The 12,282-nt window shown below is 36.7% G+C and overlaps 1 pseudogene; it reads left to right on the forward strand.

The window, feature by feature from the left end:
* Positions 10,466-11,944, forward strand: LOC109233441 (annotated as a pseudogene).

The following is a 12,282-nucleotide window of genomic DNA, read 5'->3' on the forward strand; positions in this document are numbered from 1 at the left end:
TTGTAATAATTTTTCCCTATGTTTTAAATCCTGTTAGATACTCACCTAGGAGTGTTAGTATACTGTATTTGTAAATAATTCTTGAAATATAAATGAACATAAACAGAATTGAACAACGAAATAACAGAAAACCAATTCGAGCCCACTGAATTCACAGTGTTTCCTTAAGGAATTTAATCCCCTCCTAGTACCCAAGGTTATGGATTATTTCCTCCCAAGATAGAACGAATTACACACTGGTGTAGTGGTACTTCAAATCCCAGTGTTTCAGCGAACACAAAGTTCAGTAGCAAATCACACTTACTGTTGCTTTGTTTGATGCTAAAAGTATGCAGAAGAAGGAGGAGAAACTCAGAAAATCGTAGTGAAATTCTGAGTAGAATAGTGTTATATTTATAGCCAAAGTTGGGTTGAAATCTGAAGAGGTGCAACTCTTCAGAATGGCTGTTGATGCAAAACGGCCACAACATAAATGCCATTACATAAATGGCCATTTACTCAACAATAAAGAGGGAAAATTGAAGAGGGTAGTTACTTTTCTGTTACCAAAATAGAAAAACGGATTGGATTTTAATATTAATATTTAATATTAATATTCTGTTATTAAAACAAGTATTTAATAATATTTCTGTTAATATTTTACTATTAACAAATAAATTTGGTCCAAAAAGTTAATCAATCAATCGATCATTTGACCAAATCCAAATCCGAATCCGAATCCGAATCTGAATCTGAATCCGAAGGCGTAGCCGTAGCCGTAGCCGAAGCCGAAGCCGAAGCCGAGCCGAGCGAGCGACGACAACGACGGCGTGAGGCTTGCCTTCTTCTTAACTCGTTAAGAGCTAGAAGAAGAGCAATTGCTTATATACCCATAAAAAACCTCTTCCTCTTCCAATATGGGATAATGTCCATTTGCCGGGGGGGAAACTTAAAATTTCACTCAAAATTTCATTTTCCTCCATTTCCGATTCACCCTCTTTTAAGTATATAATATATTAATTAAATACATAAAAAAACCCAACAATCCCCCACATGAATGGGGAATGGCTATATCACGGAAGTATGCATGAAAAACTGTGTGATTCGCAAGCAAGGATTAATTGCATCTGGATAAGGAGGTTTCCCTTTGAACTTTCCGTAGTGAACTTATGTCGGATATACTCGATCAATCGGTAGATTTGATATCTTTGAACCGTCGAACTTTGGTGTATACCTAGACAACCACAAGTCAGACAACCAACCCTTAACCGTCTTTGGTTCTCATTGTTGTGTTCGTTTCAGCCATGAACACCGCCTGGTTTCATAAGTGCGTAGAGAACTGGCCTTACAAAGTTCTCCTTGAATCGGCTAACACTTCACACGTACATAGGTGATTCCTAAACGTGTCATCTCATAGATACACTATTTGATATACCCCGTATCAAATTTAGAAATCATTAAAAAGCCTTAATGCTTTATCCTTGGTACTGAATATTGTCTCATCGCGAGAATGGACCAAAAGTTTAGTTGATAATGTTTCATTAATGACTTTGTTTGATCTCCTTGAAACTAGATCTTGGGATCTCCAGTCTTCTAGGTAGAGTTACCGCCACTACGACTTGTTCTCGGCCACAGTCCCATTCCCCTTGATGACTTCTCAACTACTTCTCTAGTTAGGCCTTCTGTAAGTGGATCCGACACATTATCACTTGACTTTACATAGTCAATCGTGATAATTCCTCTAGAGAGTAATTGTCTAACGGTTTTATGTCTTTGTCGTATATGGCGAGATTTACCGTTATACATAACGCTCCCAGCCCTTCCAATTGCCGCTTGACTATCGCAATGTATGCATAGTGGTGCCAACGGTTTGGGCCAAAATGGAATATCTTCCAAGAAATTCTGGAGCCATTCAGCTTCTTCACCGGCTTTATCTAAGGCTATGAACTCAGCCTCCATTGTAGAGCGGGCAATACAAGTTTGTTTGGACGACTTCCAAGATACCGCTCTTCCACCAATAGTGAATACATATCCACTTGTGGACTTGGAATCAGTTGATCCGGTGATCCAATTTGCATCACAGTATCCCTCAATGACCGCAGGATATTTACTGTAGTGCAAAGCAAAGTCCTGGGTATGTACTAAATACCCCAAAACTTGTTTCATGGCCATCCAATGAGATTGACCTGGATTGCTCGTATATCGACTCAATTTACTTATAGCACAAGCTATATCTGGTCGTGTACAATTCATGATGTACATTTAGCAACCCAACACATGAGCATAGTCCAATTGTGATATGCTTTGGCCTTTGTTCTTTGCTAATGCAAGATTCACGTCAATTGGAGTCTTTGCAACCTTAAAGCCCAAGTGCTTGAATTTTTCAAGTACTGTCTTAATATAATGAGATTGTGACAATTCTAGACCTTGAGAAGTCTTATGGATCTTAATTCCCAGAATTAAATCAGCAACTCCCAAGTCTTTCATATCAAACTTGCTAGTTAGCATACGCTTAGTAGCATTTATGTTGGCAATGTCATTACTCATTATGAGCATATCATCCACATATAAGCAAACAATGACTATGTGATTTGGAACATTTTTAATGTACACACATTTATCACATTCATTTATCTTAAATCCATTTGACAACATTGTTTTGTCAAATTTCGCATGCCATTGTTTGGGTGCTTGTTTTAATCCGTAAAGGGACTTAACAAGTCTACAGACCTTCTTTTCTTTACCTGGAACCACAAACCCTTCAAGTTGTTCCATGTAGATTTCTTCCTCCAACTCTCCATTTAAGAAGGTCGTCTTAACATCCATTTGATGAATTTCAAGACCATAAACTGCAGCTAACGCTACCAACGTTCGTATGGACTAATTCTTGTAACTGGAGAGTATGTATCAAAATAGTAAAGACCTTCTCGTTGTCTATACCCTTTGACCATAAGTCTTGCCTTATATTTGTCAATAGTTCCATCTTCTTTCATTTTCCTCTTAAAGATCCATTTAGAACCCAACGGTTTATTTCCAGGAGGAAGATCAACCAATTCCCATGTATGGTTGTTCAATATGGATTCTATTTCACTATTGACTGCCTCTTTCCATAATAATGATTCCGAAGAAGACATAGCTTCTTTAAATGTTTGAGGCTCATTTTCCAATAAGAAATTCACAAAATCTGGTCCAAATGAAGTAGACGTTCTTTGACGTTTACTACGTCTTGGATCCTCCGGGTTAAGTGTACTTTCTTTTGTTTCTTCCCGAGGTCGTTTAGATTCTTCACCAAACGACTCACATTCCTTTTTATACGGATATATATTTTTAAAGAACTCGGCACTATCTGATTCTATAACCGTATTATTATGAATGTCGGGATTTTCTGATTTATGAACCAGAAATCGATATGCTTTACTATTAGTCGCATATCCTACGAAAACACAATCAACGGTTTTCGGTCCTATTTTTACCCTTTTGGGTTTAGGAACTTGCACTTTTGCCAAACACCCCCACACTTTAAAATAATTCAAGTTGGGCTTCCTTCCTTTCCATTTTTCATATGGAATGGATTGTGTTTTGCTATGGGGTACTCGATTTAGTATTCGGCTAGCCGTAAGAACGGTTTCCCCCCACAAGTTCTGTGGCAAACCAGAACTTATCAATAATGCATTCATCATCTCCTTTAATGAACGATTCTTTCTTTCTGCAATCCCATTGGATTGGGGCGTGTAAGGGGCCGTTGTTTGATGAATAATTCCATACATATTTGTTCAAAAGGAGATTCATATTCACCACCCCTATCACTTCTTATCATTTTGATTTTCTTGTTAAGTTGCGTTTCAACTTCATTTTTGTATTGCTTGAATGCGTCTATTGCTTCATCTTTACTATTAAGTAAGTAAACATAGCAATATCTAGTTCTATCGTCAATAAAAGTTATGAAATACTTCTTTCCATCGCGAGATGGTATTGACTTCATATCACAAATATCTGTGTGAATTAAGTCTAAAGAATTTGAATTCCTTTCAACTGACTTATAAGGATTTTTAACATACTTAGATTCCACACATACTTGACATTTTGATTTTTCACATTCAAACTTAGGCAATACTTCCAAATTAATCATTTTCCGCAAGGTTTTATAATTGACATGACCCAAACGTATATGCCATAATTCATTTGACTCAAGTAAGTAAGACGAAGCTGATATTTTATTATTATTTTCAATAACCATTACATTCAGCTTGAAAAGACCCTCAGTGAGGTAACCTTTTCCTACAAACATTTCATTCTTACTTATTACAACCTTATCGGATACAAAAACATATTTAAAACCATTCTTAACAAGAAGTCCAGTAGAGACTAAATTCTTCCTAATCTCGGGAACATGAAGGACGTTGTTCGAAGTCACCACTTTGCCGGAAGTCATTTTGAGAAATATCTTCCCAGATCCTTCAATCTTGGCCTTTGAAGCATTTTCCATAGAAATCGTCTTATCGGGTCCAACAGGAGCCTAAGTAGCAAAAGCTTCTCTAACAACACAAACATGGCGAGTGGCTCCAGAATCAATCCACCACTCTTTAGGATTGCCCACCAAGTTGCATTCGGAAAGCATGGCACATAAGTATCAACATCATCATGCTTTTCAACCATGTTTGCTTGACCCTTCTTCTTGTCTTTCTTCGGAGCACGACACTCCGTAGATTTGTGTCCGGTTTTTCCACAGTTGTAGCAGTTTCCACTGAACCGCTTCTTGCTTGGGTTGTATTTCGGTCCAGAAGCCTTCTTCCTCTTTTTGTTCTCTTCAACAATATTTGCTCCCATTATTGTTGAGTTTCCACGGCCTCTCTTTTCAGCAGCTTTGTTGTCCTCTTCGATTCTCAACCGAACAATGAGATCTTCAAGGGACATCTCCTTGAGTTTGTGTTTCAAGTAGTTTTTAAAGTCCTTCCACAAAGGAGGCAACTTCTCAATCATCGCTGCTACTTGAAATGCTTCATTGATTGAAATTTCTGTTAGTAAAAATACTAAGATTACTACTTTCAACATCAATATTAATTTGATATATACCTTCAGCAGGGAGATCGTGAATAATCACTTGCAATTCCTGGACTTGGGTAATAACAGACTTGCTATCTATCATTTTGTAGTCCAAAAACTTTGCAGCAACAAACTTTTTCAACCCGGCATCTTCGGTTTTGTATTTCTTTTCAAATGCAGTCCACAGTTCCTTTGACGTTTCCACGCCACTGTAGACGTTACACAAAGCATCCTCCAGCCCGCTTAGAATATAATTCTTGCACAAAAAATATGAATGCTTTCACGCCTCAATCACGAGAAAGCGTTCAGTTTCTGGAGTTTCATCGGACAGCACAGGAACATCTTCCTTGATGAACTTCTGGAGACTTAGAGTAGTCAAATAGAAGAACATCTTTTGCTGCCAGCGCTTGAAATCAATCCCGGAAAATTTTCCGGATTTCTCCGCCGGTGCCAATGCTGCCGGTGTTGTTCGGCTCGTTGAGGTATTGGCAGTCACCGTTGGAACAGCTTGGTTCACATTATCATTAGTCATTTCTGTAAAAGAATGACACAAACGTTAAAATTACGTAGATTTTAATCTCCAATAGAGTACAAAACCACAAAGGTTTTACTCTCCAAAAACAGTAAGTACAAATACAGAATATATACATTAAATTCCTTAAGCTTGTTAGTATACTGCATTTGTAAATAATTCTGGAAATATAAATGAACATAAACAGAAATGAACATAAACAGAATTGAACAACGAAATAATAGAAAACCAATTCGAGCCCACTGAATTCACAGTGTTTCCTTAAGGAATTTAATCCCCTCCTAGTACCCAAGGTTATGGATTATTTCCTCCCAGGATAGAACGAATTACACACTGGTGTAGTGATACTTCAAACCCCAGTATTTCAGCGAACACAAAGTTCGGTAGCAAATCACACTTATTGTTGCTTTGTTTGATGCTAAAAGTATGCAGAAGAAGGAGGAGAAACTCAGAAAATCATAGTGAAATTCTTAGCAGAATAGTATTGTATTTATAGCCAAAGTTGGGCTGAAATCTGAATAGGTGCAACTCTTTAGAATGGCTGTTTATGCAAAACGGCCACAGCATAAATGCCATTACATAAATGGCCATTTACTCAACAATAAACAGGGAAAATAAAGAGGAAAAATTGAAGAGGGTAGTTACTTTTCTGTTACCAAAACAGAAAAACGGATTGGATTTTAATATTAATATTCTTTTATTAAAACAAATATTCTTTTAATATTTTACTATTAACAAATAAATTTGGTCCAAAAAGTTTCGATCATCCGAATCCGAAGCCGAAGCCGAGCCGAGCGAGCGACGACGACGACGACGCGAGGCTTGCCTTCTTCTCAACTCTTTAAGAGCTAGAAGAAGAGCAATTGCTTATATACCCTTAAAAACCCTCTTCCTCTTCCAATATGGGATAATGTCCATTTGCCAAGGGGGGGGAAACTTAAAATTTCACTCAAAATTTCATTTTCCTCCATTTTCCATTCACCCTCTTTTAAGTATATAATATATTAATTAAATACATAAAAAACCCAACAAGGAGTAAGTCACATCCCTAGTGCCTTTCTACCAACTAAGAAAACCCTATACAAAAATATTATACTTAGCTTATTTTCTTGCATCATTAGTATTAAAATAGAATAGTGAACAACCAAAGAATGATTGGAAGTGCAATCAAGAACATAGCACATTGCTAGATTAGATAGGAACCCAATTCCAAACCTTTCTCAGCTCTCTGTGGATTCGATCCCGACCTTTCGGGTAAAAGCTACATCGACCGCTCTTGCAACTCTATAGTGGTGTAGGGTTGGCTCCGATCAGATACCATTGCTGAACTTGTACTCCAAGTATTCTCCCTTCTTATCCAAGTGATGAAATTGAAATGTGAACACGACATCGAAAAAAAATTTGTAGTACTAGTAACAGTTTAATGTCGTTTCCAGAATGTCCAAACACAGTACAACAACAACAACAACAATATACCTAGTGAAATCTCACAAGAGGGACCTGGGAAGGATAGTGTGTACGCAGATGTTACCCTTATCTTGTGCAGGTACAGAGGCTATTTTCGATAGACCTTCGGCTCAAGAAATGCGTCCAAACACAGTGTAGATCAAAATTCATGCATGCAGATATGGTCGGTGAACTATTGTCAAACGCATATCTCAAAACGGTTTTTAAATATTCACGTGAAACTGGAATTGGGATGTGTATTCGATACATAAAAGTTAAGGGACGACGTACAAGGTCGATATGGGCAGTCAGTGCCTCAGAACATTGCAGAAGAAAAAGAGGGGGGCTAATATCATGGCAGATAAACAAATAGTCGGTAAACATAAAAGTATGCACTGACTATACATAATTATATGTATATTATACATATATTATACATCTGCTGGCTATTTTTAGTTTAAGTGATTGGGTGGGCGGCTATTTAGGTTAATTCTTCAACAAAAAACGAAGATGAATTGTTCGCTTTAATTTGAAATTGGTTCGTGTATCGGTCAGAAATCTGACCAATCGACCGTCGTGGTATTGACCCCGTCTCAACTACGCTCCCCAAAGCAATGACCAGCGAACCTGACCTCGCCCAATCCGCATCAAATACGAAGCAAGCGTTGAGGTCGCCCCCTCTACCTGGTCGACCAAAAGAAGGCCCAATGGGCGTGAGGCCCTAACTATAAATAGGGAAGAAAAGAGTTATTTTAGGGGGGCTGCTCCAGATATTTTGGGACATTCTCTCACTCTCTCTCTCCCTCTCAAGAAAGGAAAAGAATATCCCTTCTCAAAAAAAGAAAAAGCCCCGGAAGAGGAGAGATAAACGGATTCCCTGAACCTCTCCCAAAAAAAAGGCAGGATCGATCTGGAGGATAGAAAATGGATTACTAGTCCCTGAACCTCTCCAAGGAGAGGCAGGGGCAATTTTCATGATCAATAAAGTCTCTTGAATGTCATCTCTATTACGTCTGCTATCCTGTTGCATCAGTTCTTAATTCGGTATTAATTATGGTTGGCTATGATTTACCCCTTTTTATACATTTGATTGATTTCCTTAAATATTGTTCGGCGCAACATTTTAAGTCAAACAGTTCGTGTATTTTCCACATATAATTGTGAAGCATTGTTTAGAAAGAAAACAAACGACAATGTACGTTAAAAGAAGACAAATAGGACGACTCTAACTATATTTCTTTCTTCTTTTTTTCTTTTCTTTTCGTTTCTTCTTTGGTGGAGTTAGAATTTCTGAGAATAATATATGTACCAGAATTTAAGAGAGGCAATTCAAATACTCACCTTCGGTGTGGAAATGTTATTTCCAGTAGACATCAGACTAACATCATAGACTAGGCCTCAGAAGATTTCTTATTGTTTGACTGGTGATTGGAGGTAACAGGCATTCGGAATAGTTAAGATGTGCGCAATCTGAACTAGACATCACCAACTAAAAGGGAAAAAAATTCTTCTTGTTAGGCGTAATTGATTTTCAGGCCTAGTTTGGGCCAAATCTTATCAATATATGCGTACCAAGAGGAGCTTTTTTTTTTTTTTTATAACTTCATAAGAATAGTACTAGTATTTGTTTTTATGTTACAATATATTTACAATAAAATATACAATGTTTTCATCAATTACTATTGGCGAAATACATAATCAGCCCCTCCAAGTTGTCCACAACGGTCATTTGAACACCTTAACTGATCCCTTTGTCATTTTAACATTTCAAGTGGCTATTAAATGTATCTCGTGAACATAATAGATTTTTTGATAAATAAAAACTAAATACATTAAAAAAATCTTTTTATTAACCAACCAACCCCCCCTCTTCATCTTCTNCTTCATCTTCTTCCTTCTCACTCCCCCTCTCGCCCCCCACCCCCTTCCTCCCAAATAACCCCTCACACTGATTTTCTAGCACCTTCCAAGAAATTGAATGACAAAAACCCACATAAAATTGAATGAAATTGAGTGGTGGTCAGTGATTTCCGCAATTTCCACCCATGAAATTGAGTGAAAATTGGATTCACCAGATTTCACCAGATTTGATTTTGAACACTCTATTCTTTTTCATATATAGAGAGAGAAAGTAAAAGATATCGTAATTCGTCTATGAAGAAGACATTTTACTAACATTCCAACACCCCTTTTGTATAATATGAACAAACAACACTATTTTCTCACTTCTTCTCCCTAGAAAATTCTGTTTTTCACTTCTTCCGAAGTATATTTTAGTCATGGCAAGGAACGGAGTATTTTCGCGGCGGTGGAGGGTGGAGAAGATGGAGGAGTTTGATAATTTGTGCCCGTCTTTTAATTCTTATGAAGTTCATGTTCTTGCTGTCGATGATAGTCTCGTCGATCGGAAAGTTATTGAACGACTACTGAAAATCACATCTTGCAAAGGTTGAATGAAAATCCAAACCCCCAATTCAGTTGTTGTGTTTTTATCCAAACCCCCAAAAAAAGATAAGCCTAATTTTAAAGATCTTCACGCGCTTAGATGTAAGTGTAACACACAAAATTTGCCATGTCAGCGTAAGGGGTTTAAGAGAATATACTTCTACCAAGCAGAGATGTCTATCTGGTCACATAACAAGTTAAGGTGTTCAAATGACCGTTGTGGATAACTTGGAGGGGCTGTTTATGTACTTCGCCATTACTATTTATCAAGTCATTCTATATTATAGGTTACCAAAAATTTATTTGACAAGATTTGGAAGAAGAGATTTTGACTTATAGACACTTAAAGTGCCACTATCAAGTCACTCAAAATATATATTTACAGGTAATTATTTATAAAAATTGAAATTTGTAATCTAAAAAATAAGACAAGTGATATAACATGTAAAAATAACTACTCCCTCCGCCACAATATAATTTATGTGAAAGCGTTCGAAATTTTAGAGACAAATGAGTTATTTTTTATCGCAATTTTTTCATATGTTTTTTAAATATTTTGAATTACTAATTATTGTGACTTATAGTATTTTTATATATATAATTTTCAAATATTTAAATTTTATTTTGAAAAACTTAAAATTTATATGATCAAATACATGGTCAAACTCAAAAAAAAAAAAAAAAGATATTATCACATAAATTGAGACAGAAGAAATAATTAACTATGTAATATTCTTTATTAACTCAAAATCAAAAGTAAGGAATCGTAGGATTGGGACCACGGTCTTTAAGGGTATCGATTTTTAGAGTACCTAAATGATAGCGTGGTTCATTAAAAGTCAAACACGTAAGAATTAAACCTTACTTTATAGGCAGCGGCACCTCCCTAATTATGTACCCTCGTTGAATATAACTCAACTACCAACTAATTCTTAATATCCTCCATTGTCCGGCCATTAATTTATTTCCAATATTCTCTCTATAAATACCCAAAGTTCTCACTAGCTTATGTACCAACACTCGAGCAAAAACATTTGTAGTATTATACCCTTCACTACTTCGAATCCTCACACTACACTCTATTTTTTTATCTTCCCCAATTTTTCAAGAATGGAAATGAATGGCAAGATTGCATGCTTTGTGCTACTTTGCATGGTGGTGGTTGCACCCCATGCCGAGGCACTGAGCTGCGGCCAGGTTCAGTCTGGCTTGGCTCCTTGCCTCCCTTATCTGTAGGGGCGCGGCCCTCTGCGGAGCTGCTGCGGCGGAGTTAAAGGTCTATTCGGTGCTTGCTCAAACCCCAGCTGACCGTAAGACTGCATGCACTTGCCTGAAATCGGCTGCTAATGCTATTAAGGGCATTGATATGGGCAAAGCCGCTGGTCTTCCTGGTGCTTGTGGCGTCAACATTCCTTACAAGATCAGCCCCTCCACAGACTGCTCTAAGTAAGTTTATCATCTTCTTCACTCTATGTTCTTACGCTATTAATTAGTCACTTGAAAATGTGGTACATACTTATTTTGTTACAACTGAATTGACCTGCATATTTGTTATAAAAAAATGAATATTGAGTCTAACTCGACTTGAAAACTAGTATAAATCATGAGGTGAAAATTATCCTAAGACTTTATAAGGAAATAATATTTTGTTCCCACAATCAATATGGGACACTTAACACCCCACCATGTTCAGGACTATAAGATATTTGGTGCGTGAAAAATATAACATGGGACCCAACAATGAATAATACTAAGAATGGTATGGGACTGCCTCTGATTTCATGCATGAACGGGCTCCGCGTTCATTTCGTTGGCAGAAACGATCCATTCCATTCAGGGCTTCGGGAAACCCAAAAACGAAGTCTTTTGACTTGAGAATCAAAATGAACCTAATAGAGCCTAATTCAAACCTTAAATTTGGTTAATGAGATGATAATTGTATTTACCTAGATAAGAAAACAACAGTCCATTCATTTAAGCAAGCACTGTGGGATACTTAACAATATTTATGGTCGTCTCTCTCACATGTTACAAAAGATGTGTCCTCCCTTGCTATCAGTTTGTCAAAGTTAAAAAAAATGGAGTTACAACTTACACGATGTTGATAAATTAGAAGCTCCCTCTCTATATATATATATATATATATGTGTGTGTGTGTGTGTCACAATACTCGCTATATAATTTTTCTGGATATTATTGGCTCATAGTTCCTTGGTTAATCTGCTGGTCTAATTTGGCGATGCAGGGTCCTGTAAGTTTGATGAAAGATCAGATTTTCACCACACTCTTTGGCAGTAGTGCAATCATGAACAGGAGCAGAATATAATAAGAATATGGATATCGAGTTTTTTGATCCAGCTTATGGATCCATTTCTATTTTGTGTCTGTTATCTCTTTCTTTTTTCACTGTCTTTTTGAGTAATAATTGAGTCTTGTAATGAACTTTGGTGGTTGGTAGTATTATAATCCAATATTGATATATAGAACAGCTATCTTATTAAGTTAATGTCCATTCCCCGCAAATTTAATCCCTTCTCTGTTCTCTCTGTGTTTTGATTTTATTTAACTTTTATTCATTGATGGTCGGAAATTATTAATCAGCCACATTAAATATTACTAGTAAGTGCTTACACTAACTTGAGTTGGTAGTCTTAAGAAATAGGATGGTAACATTGGAAATTGATAATGAGTTTAATTATATATATCGAACACGTTACCCAAAAATAAAAAGTGCGATTAATATATGTTACTTATTACAACATGTAAAAATAATCTGACAGTGTAAGAAAAAGATTACACCAACATTAGATAGTACTTAAAATGCTTTGATAGATTAC

Source organism: Nicotiana attenuata, chromosome 10 (genome assembly GCF_001879085.1).
Source record: "Nicotiana attenuata strain UT chromosome 10, NIATTr2, whole genome shotgun sequence".
Classification (NCBI taxonomy): domain Eukaryota; kingdom Viridiplantae; phylum Streptophyta; class Magnoliopsida; order Solanales; family Solanaceae; genus Nicotiana; species Nicotiana attenuata.